Source organism: Crocodylus porosus, unplaced genomic scaffold, assembly GCF_001723895.1.
Source record: "Crocodylus porosus isolate Cpor-Errol unplaced genomic scaffold, CroPor_comp1, whole genome shotgun sequence".
Lineage (NCBI taxonomy): Eukaryota > Metazoa > Chordata > Crocodylia > Crocodylidae > Crocodylus > Crocodylus porosus.
The window spans coordinates 41,520,285-41,528,939 of NW_017728949.1; the positions used below are offsets into that span (position 1 = coordinate 41,520,285).

At 40.8% G+C, this 8,655-nt stretch overlaps 1 pseudogene; it reads left to right on the forward strand.

Annotated features, from left to right (window-relative positions):
* The window catches only part of LOC109322484, a 281,987-nt pseudogene that overhangs the window by 98,786 nt on the left and 174,546 nt on the right, over nt 1-8,655 (forward strand).

The window sequence follows — 8,655 nt, forward strand, 5'->3', positions numbered from 1 at the left end:
CACTGGTCACAGGGCACCATGATGAGTGACTGCCATCAATCACAACCCTCTGGGTCCGACCACGAAGCCAATTTCCCAGCCAGCAGATCGTGGTGGAGCCAAGGCCACAACTGGGCAGTTTGGCCAAGAGGTGATCATGGGATTTGATTCAGATTTAGATTTGATTTGATTCAGATTTGATTCAGATTTAGAGATTTGGCCACCAAATCAGACCTAATATCTACTAAATCAAATCAGAGACCAAAGCTTTGCACAGCCCTACTGTACAGTGCTTTCATGGGGGCCAATTGTGTGATAAATGTCACTTCTGTAAGCACCCTTAATGACATTTTTCAGAAAAAGCCTACTTTCCATGATGTTTCTTTTGGAATATTGAATGTCTAAGAAACAAATTATCTTGGCTGAAAAATGAGATATTTGGATTTTAAAATGCTACCTATGGGGAGTTGTATTTATATTGTCTCACAACTCCATTCCCTGCTATGGGCTAGAGTATCTCTGATGATGAAGCATGGCCAAACTACTGCCATGGTGCACTGCTTCCCCACTCTAAGATTGGAGACTGTGGTGTGTGATAGAAGATGTAGTCCACACAGGAATCCAGTTTACAGAAAACACTGAAAGCATGAGGCACCCAGATCCCCATTCCTATGACCTTTCACTCCAAATCCCAATCCAAATTTAAGTCTAATATTCTGTTTTGTATCTTCAGTAGGTGTCTTTCGGTGTTACCACTTCATGCCTTATTCTCTCCCACTGATTGCATGGTTCAGCAATGTACCATTTTCGCCCAGAAAGAGTAGCTTGCTTTTTCTGAGTATATATTTACATTGGGTTCCTTGATTTCTTGTGTCAGTTACTGTTATTTACCAGCAGGTTTTGATGATGTTTTCTTCTCATTCTTACCCTGTAATGGGATTTGTTTCTTTGGGAGAGGTGGTGAGTTCCATCATAAATCATAGGATCTGTGATCATGGAATTAGAAGCTCCTGTTGCCTTGTCCCTGTATTTCCTTAGAGACTAAGAACAGCATCAGTTGTGTTGGGTCGCTTAGCACTACTATAGGAAAACACTCTGTATGTTGGATTATTCTTTGTGCTACAGCTGCTATTATTATTTCCTTGTGCTCACCAAATCTTGATACAGAAGAAACAGTGTCAAATTCTGATAAGGATTAATATCAGTTGTAAGGCTTTCTTGCTGAGGGTGTGTATTCCCTTTCCTGATCCTTGTCTGGGTTTCCTCTCTTCCTTTTTTATCTTATGAAAACACGTTTTTTGACATGAGCTATGATTTACCCAGCCCTATCCCTGCAGTGGAATGCAGAACTCTGAATTAGTACAGGATGTGAAAGTCTGGACAAACTGGAAGTAGCCAAGGACAGGTAGTGAGTGAAGATAATCCACCATCCATGGAGCTGCAGGAAACATTTTCCACAGCCAGGTTTGTAACTGATGGAGTCTACCATTACTGAATCTACAGAGAATATGGATCTCTCCTATCCTGCTTCCTATAGTCTCAGTCTATTTGGACCCAGCATGTTGTTCTCTGCTTTGCATACAATGACTGTAGAGCTCTGGTCAAGCCCATGCCACATTCCCCCTTCATAGAAATTGCCGCTGGAGTCAATGACTAGGGATCTGTGCAACGTAGCCATAAACTTTTTCAACCCTGACCCATGTCATGTAAGTGGTACCAGACAATAAAGCTTAAGTCTCCCTTGCCAGACCTCCTGTGTGTGCCACAGCTTTATGACAGACCTATTGCAAGTTCAACTTCTGGACAGACCTTATATTGGGTGTCAGCAGAGATTGAATTTTACCTTGGACAAAATTGTTTTGTTCTTATATCTTTCCATATTTGTTTTAAACCATTCCCTTTTCTTTTATTTTGTTCTATTTTTGTGCTTTTTCACTTCTTTCCTCTTCCTCTTCTCTTTATTGGCTTCATCTAGAAATAATGGAGTAAAAATAATTTTATTTGAGCAGAATCAAAATCCAAACCCTGGATCTAAAGCATCTCTGCAGTTTAGAGACTGCTGAAAACTCAGAGCAGAATTTTGCAGTTTAAGCCCATCTTTCTCTTGTGTCTGCCCCTCTTGGTCTTTGTTCACCATTTAAAAAAATGTTTAACTTCAGAACAGGCTTTAAGTTTTATCACCTTCTATTTGGAAGGGTTTTTCCATCTACTTCCTACTTAAGCTTATAACAAAGCATTCTAAGTTTCCCACCCTCTTCTTCCTTTGCTTTTTCTTAGCAATGAGGAACTGAAGAAGAGCTCAGCTTGAGCTCGGCCAGTTGAAGAAAAATGGCAATACAGCAGGGCATGATAAGGGCAGAGTTCTATTGCAATGAGAATAGGGCTTTAACATTACATTAGTCTTCTTGCTTGTTGAATAGAGTACACTTCTTACTGGACAGGAGCTTTGTTCTAAATGATCAGGCCAGCCATAGCCTCCAGTTAAGTGTTTTGTGTTGTGATGAAATATGGCTTTTTAAATTGCAATAAATATAATTTAGTAAGCAGCATGATATCCATACTTATGTATTTAAACAATGGAAATAAATGAGTTTTGAAAATGCTGATGGGTAAGAAACCTGTATCTCTTAGTAGCTTTTTCTTGTATTTGAAATCAAGGCATTTGGTTTTGTGATTTGATATCACTTTAAGCATCTCTAAGGTTCAGTAAGATAAGAAGCAGCTGATAGTGAGGTCAAAGCTCCATTCAAAGCTGCTTCATAAACTTCCTATTATGTATAAGCTTTGGCAAGTCATTTCACTGTGTGTTTCTCAGTTGCTCCATCTGAAAAAATGGGCGTACCTGTTTTGGTTGCAGGGAGGAGTAATTTTACCAGATCCTCAGATTTCTTTTTTTATTGTTGACCAGTAACTCTGGCCAAAGCTGAGACTGTAATAATGAAAATAGTCTTATGCATGTCATCTTATATTTTTCCTCCCTCAGTCAGTTTCACTGATAGAAAGAGATTTATTGCCTTTTGTATTATGAGGCAACCTGGCAAATTTTCAGACCGGGCCAAATTCTCGAGCTAAAGTTATAAGGGGAAAATGGTTTGTATCATAAAGCTAACCGCAGCCTTAACTAAGAAGAGACTACCACTTTTCTCTATGCTGAATACATTGTGATTACATATCAGCTTGTGCCCACCACTTTCAAAGTTCAAACTTATTAAACTTCCCAACATCCTAGTCATGAACTAAATAGCATCATTCTGTTGTGCAGGTGAATAAAAATAAGTCACATGAAGTTAACTGCCTTGCTCAAGAATGCACTTGTTTTTAATATCAGGACAAAGGCAATAACTCATGGACCTCTCTCTTGCTGTCCTGTTTTAACCCCTCATTGGGCTGCTGTATCTCTTATAACCTTGCCATTCACTACTGGTATTAATGTATTGCATATTCACAGCAATACTTTTGACTGCATCTGAAGGAATGGACTTACTCAGTATGAAAAACACATCTTACACATTCAACAATATCCTTTTTCTATCCGACTCCCCTAGTTAATAGTTTTGTATAAATGATGATGCATTACAAGTCCTATATTTTATTTTTCATTTGGAACCTTGTAGGTAGCAATCTTTTTTCCCCCCAATACCTCTCCAGATTCTAATTTTCTCAACTATAGAATCTAACTTCATACTTCATTTCTGCCATTGATATGGCTATTTTCTACAGTGTGAATGAAGTACCTGGTGTGATAAATATTAAAGTATATTGGCAATTTCATTTTCACATGAAATTGGTGCTTTTCTGAGAATAAAACTATTGCTACAGTATTTACTCAGTTTCCCAATTTTAATTCTCATCTTCTTCGACAATATTTCAATCGAACTAGCTGGTAAGGCAATTGAACATCATTTTTCTTCATTTATGACCACGTTATATTATTTCAACATAATCATACAGTAGTAGAATGAGTTATGTTTATAGCATGTCATTTATATTTGAAAATGTGCATATAGATATTGCAATAATTTTAATATTACATTTCACTATCTTTTCATTGACAGGAAAATTCAGTATTCTACCACACTGAGTTACAAATGCTATATAATCTAATCTTACAAGAGTATCTGTCTAGCTTTTGATCCTCACAGCAGTAAAAATCTTTCACTGTTGTTATGAAACTAATATTCTGATAAATATCAAAGTTGTATGTATGTAACTGTTATAGATTTCTACTTGTTTAATTTTGCATATTAATTTACATTCTGTCACTGAAACTGAAGTATTAAAAACATACAATTACAGTGATTTACGTTAGTATTTAAGCTCTCTTTACAGCATAGCATACTTTTCTTTTTTCTGTCTTTTCTTTGAGAATAGACTGTTTTCATTCATACAGCTGAGACAGTCTGCCTACAGTACTTTGTGGATTTTTGGAAAAGGGGAAGCCAATTATGATGATTGAAAATGCTGGAGTTTGAAAAACAGGCCATGTGTCTGACAAGATTGCCAAGCTATCAGACGATTACATGGTGGCCAAAATGCCTTTCAATTACTATACAACTTCAGCTATGCTTCAGCATATGTAATTGTAATATTTCTTAACTCTTCTAAGACCTAATTCTCTCATTTAGCCTGTCATTACACCATCCTAGCTTCATTATTTCTGTGTAGTTCCTTCTGACTGACATCAGCCTAGGCAAGAGAAGAATGAAGCCCTAAAATCATAAACATTGTGCTATCTCCTTGAATAAGGGCACACATACAATCAACTTGTGCCTTAACCTAAATAGTGCAATTAATCATTGGCAGTAGCTGTCCCAAAGAAACTTTTCCATGGATGACTGGTGCCTCCTGAGTTGGGGGGCACTTGCCCCCCTACCGGCCAGTTGGTGACCAGGCCACTTGTGCCGACCCAGAAGTGCCAGGGGCACACCCAGAAGTGCCTGTGGCACTTCTCCTGGCACCCTCACTCCCTGGCTGGCTTTCTCAGGGGGGGCACCACTCCTGCCTGCCCCCTCTGCCTGTTGCCTAAGCAGGGAATGCTGGCTGTCAAGAGGTGCACCGCCGCTCTCAGGGGGTGCATGTGTACCTCTGTGCACCCCCTACGCATTGCCACTGGTCTTTTCAGATGGAATTGTTCATACATTATTTGCTATTTCCTGCTCAGGGTTAGAAATACTGTCAGTAAGCAAATCACTAATTTAGTGATGTATAATTATCTTTTATTATAATACTTACTAAAAGTAAAAGGATTAGTTTCTTGGACACGACTTCTTTGGGTGGGAATTGCTGTGAGGAGGAAGAAGGGAGACTATTGTAATTGAGTGTTTAGGCTCCATATTTGACTTTAAGTTGTTATGTATTGATTACAAATACTGGGTTTTTGGTTGTAGCTGCATTGATTTATGGACATATGCAGGCAAGGTTCTTTGAGTAGATGTGATTTCTTTTATTAGACCAATTGAGTAGCTGGAAAAAAATGTCTTGGCAAGTTTCCAGGCACAGTCACCCTTCTTCAGGCATGTGGAGTCTCTGCGGTTCTGAGACTACAAGAAATGAAAGAAGCTAAAAGTGTGGCAGGATGTTAGTGAAAATGTAAATATGTATAATTAGAAAGACAAAAAGTAAGGCAGAGAGGTGAAGCAGAGGGGGAGTGGGAAGAGAGCAGGGTTAAAAAAGGCTGAAGGGAGACAGTGCAGTGATAGAGTACAAGGTAGAAAAGAGGCTGTCAGGCAGGTACGTGGTGAATCAGATGTCAGGCAGGTTGTAATGCGTCATAAAACCAATGTCTATATTGAGTCCATGATTTTTAGTATCCAGTAGATTTATGAAGTCAAGTTTGTAGGCTCATCTACAGAAGGTGTTTTGTAAGTTCACTTTGAGGATTAGAACTGAAAGATTGGAGAGGGATTGATTGTCCTGTGAGAAGTGTGCATCCACAGGTAGTTGGGTATTTTTGTCTTTGATAGATTTTTGGTGTGCATTCATTCTGGTGTGCATTTGTTGTTTGGTTTTCCTTACATATTTTCCCTCAGGGCATTTTGTGCGCTGGATGAGATGCATTATATTTCTGGAGGTGCAGCTGTAACATCCAAGAATGGTGATAGTTCTGTTGTAGGATAGTGGGCGTGGTAGAGATATTTTGATAGGTTTTGTATTTCTTGCTTTGGTATGGTCTGGATCCATTTGTTGATGTGGTTTGGGTCACAAGGAGTTTGCTTCTGGCGATAAAATTAGCGAGCTTCATTCAGTGCTTGTTTGAAGGCTAGGATGGGTGGTTCTGGAAAGACCTCTTTAAGAATTGGGTCGTCTTCTAGTATGGGTTGCAATTGCTTGAGGATTTTCCGTGTAGGTTCCAGGGAAGGGTGGTATGTCATAACTAATGTTGTGTGATTTGTGGGGATTTTCTTTTTATACTGCAGTAAATCTTCATGTGGTATCTGGGTGGCTCTTTCAAAAGTGCGATCTATCTCTCTGGGGGAGTGTCCTTGTTTGCTGAATGCCCTTTTGAGATTAGTGAGGTGGTGGTCACGGATATTCTCCTTGCTGCAAATTTGGTGCTATCGGAGAGCTTGGCTGTATATTACAGCTTTCTTGGTGTGTTTGGGGTGATTGCTGGTTCTGTGTATATACGTATGTTGGTCTGTGGGTTTCTTATATACAGTGGTTTGAATTTTACCATCTTGGATATTGATCGTGGTGTCTAAAAAGGACATGCTGGTGCTGGAGTATTTAAGTGATAGAATTAAGAATACTATAATTATAGTATATAGTTAGTATATACAGTAAAAGCTGTGCTATCCGGCATCTGACAAGCTAGCATGCTTCACTAACTGACATGCTGGCTTGTAAGATAAAGTGAAACTGGAAGTGCCCACTTCTGGTTTCTCTGAACCTCCACCACCCAGGGCAAAGAAGCCTGTGCTTCTGAGCCCCCACGACCTGGGGGCATAGTAGGCTGCATGGGGCCATGCGGGGCCCACCTCCCTGTCCCACGGGGGCCCACAGGGTCTTCAGGAGGGGCGGTGATGCCATAGGAGAGGCAGAGGGATGCTCCAGATACAGTGGGAGAAGACGGATCCAGGGCCACTCAATTAACCGGCATATTTTGTTATCCAGCATCCCCCATTCCTGGGGGATGCTGGATAACAGAGCTTTTACTGTAGTTATAGTATATACTATATACTATACTGTATAATTATATAGTATAATTACAGTAATATAATTGTAGAATTAAGACTACTATATTTCTACAAGTTTATTTCTGCAATCTCTTTGTAATAGAAAAATGTAGCTGCTATTTATATAGGCCCTACAATATATTATGCTGTGTTACTTTGCAGTCAGCAGAAAGTGCATGTTAATGGAATGCTTTTCTATACATAGCATACTGCTGTTGTAGATGATAAATTGAAGAATTAACCAAGGGAAACTAGGGAGCTCAGAGATTGGCTGTGAATAAGGAACATCTAACTTATAGATCATTGGTTCAAATTCAGAATAAACAAATCACTGTCTTATATATGTCACACTGATGATGAGAGATGAGTTGAAGACCTCTGTTAAGTTTCTAAGATATCTATCTTTATCACAGAAGTTTCACTCTCCATACAAGAAGACTCAGAAGAGAAGGCAAAAGCCCATATCCAGGTGGAGCTAGTTCTTAGCCCTAATGGATCTGGTTCCACATTACTGGGAGAGGCGCTGGGGTTCTTGAGAGCAGGGGAGCTCAGTGCCCAAGATGAATGGTCTTTCCTTAAGGAGACGATACTCAGGGGGCAAGAGGTGACCATCCCAACAAAAAGCAAGGGGGGCAGAGGTGTCCGAAAGCCCCCCTGGCTCACCAAGGGTGTATGGGAATGCCTGATTGCCAAAAAGGTGGCATACAACCGGTGGAAGGGGGGTGCTATCTCCAAAGAGGAGTATACCTCCTCTGCTCGGGCCTGTAGGGGGGCTGTCAGGAAAGCTAAGGCAGACATAGAACTAGGACTTGTGTCGAAAATCAAAGATAATAAAAAGTCCTTTTTCAAATATATAGGGAGGATGAAGAAAGCACTGGGAAATGTGGGGCCCCTTGCAAGATCCTCTGGGCAATCTGGTGGTTGCACCAGAGGAGAAAGCAGACCTCTTTAACCAAACTTCACCACCATTTTCTTGGGCAGGGACCGGGACTTCCCCATTGTGATGCAAGACAGACTCAAGGGGAATGCCTCCAGACCTCAAGTTAGAGAGCTTCTGGAGGGGCTGGATGTGTTCAAATCAGTGGGTCCAGATGCTCTTCACCCCAGGGTGTTGAGGGAGCTAGCTGGGGTTATTGCAGGGCTCTTTGCACGGCTTTACGAGCACTCGTGGTGCTCGGGCCAGGTTCCAGATGATTGGAAGATAGCCAACGTGCTCCCCATATTTAAAAAAGGGAGGAGGGAGGACCCAAGCAACTATAGGCCCATCAGTCTTACCTCAATCCTAGGGAAACTCTTTGAGAAGATCATCATGGAGCACATCTGCGATAGGCCAGCCTCAGAGATGATGCTCAAGGGCAACCAGCACGGTTTCATTAGAGGCAGGTCATGTCAGACCATAGGTTCATAGTTTCATAGTTAGTAGGGTTGGAAGGGACCTGAGCAGATCATCAAGTCCGACCCCCTGCCATGGCAGGAAAGAGTACTGGGGTCAAACGACCCC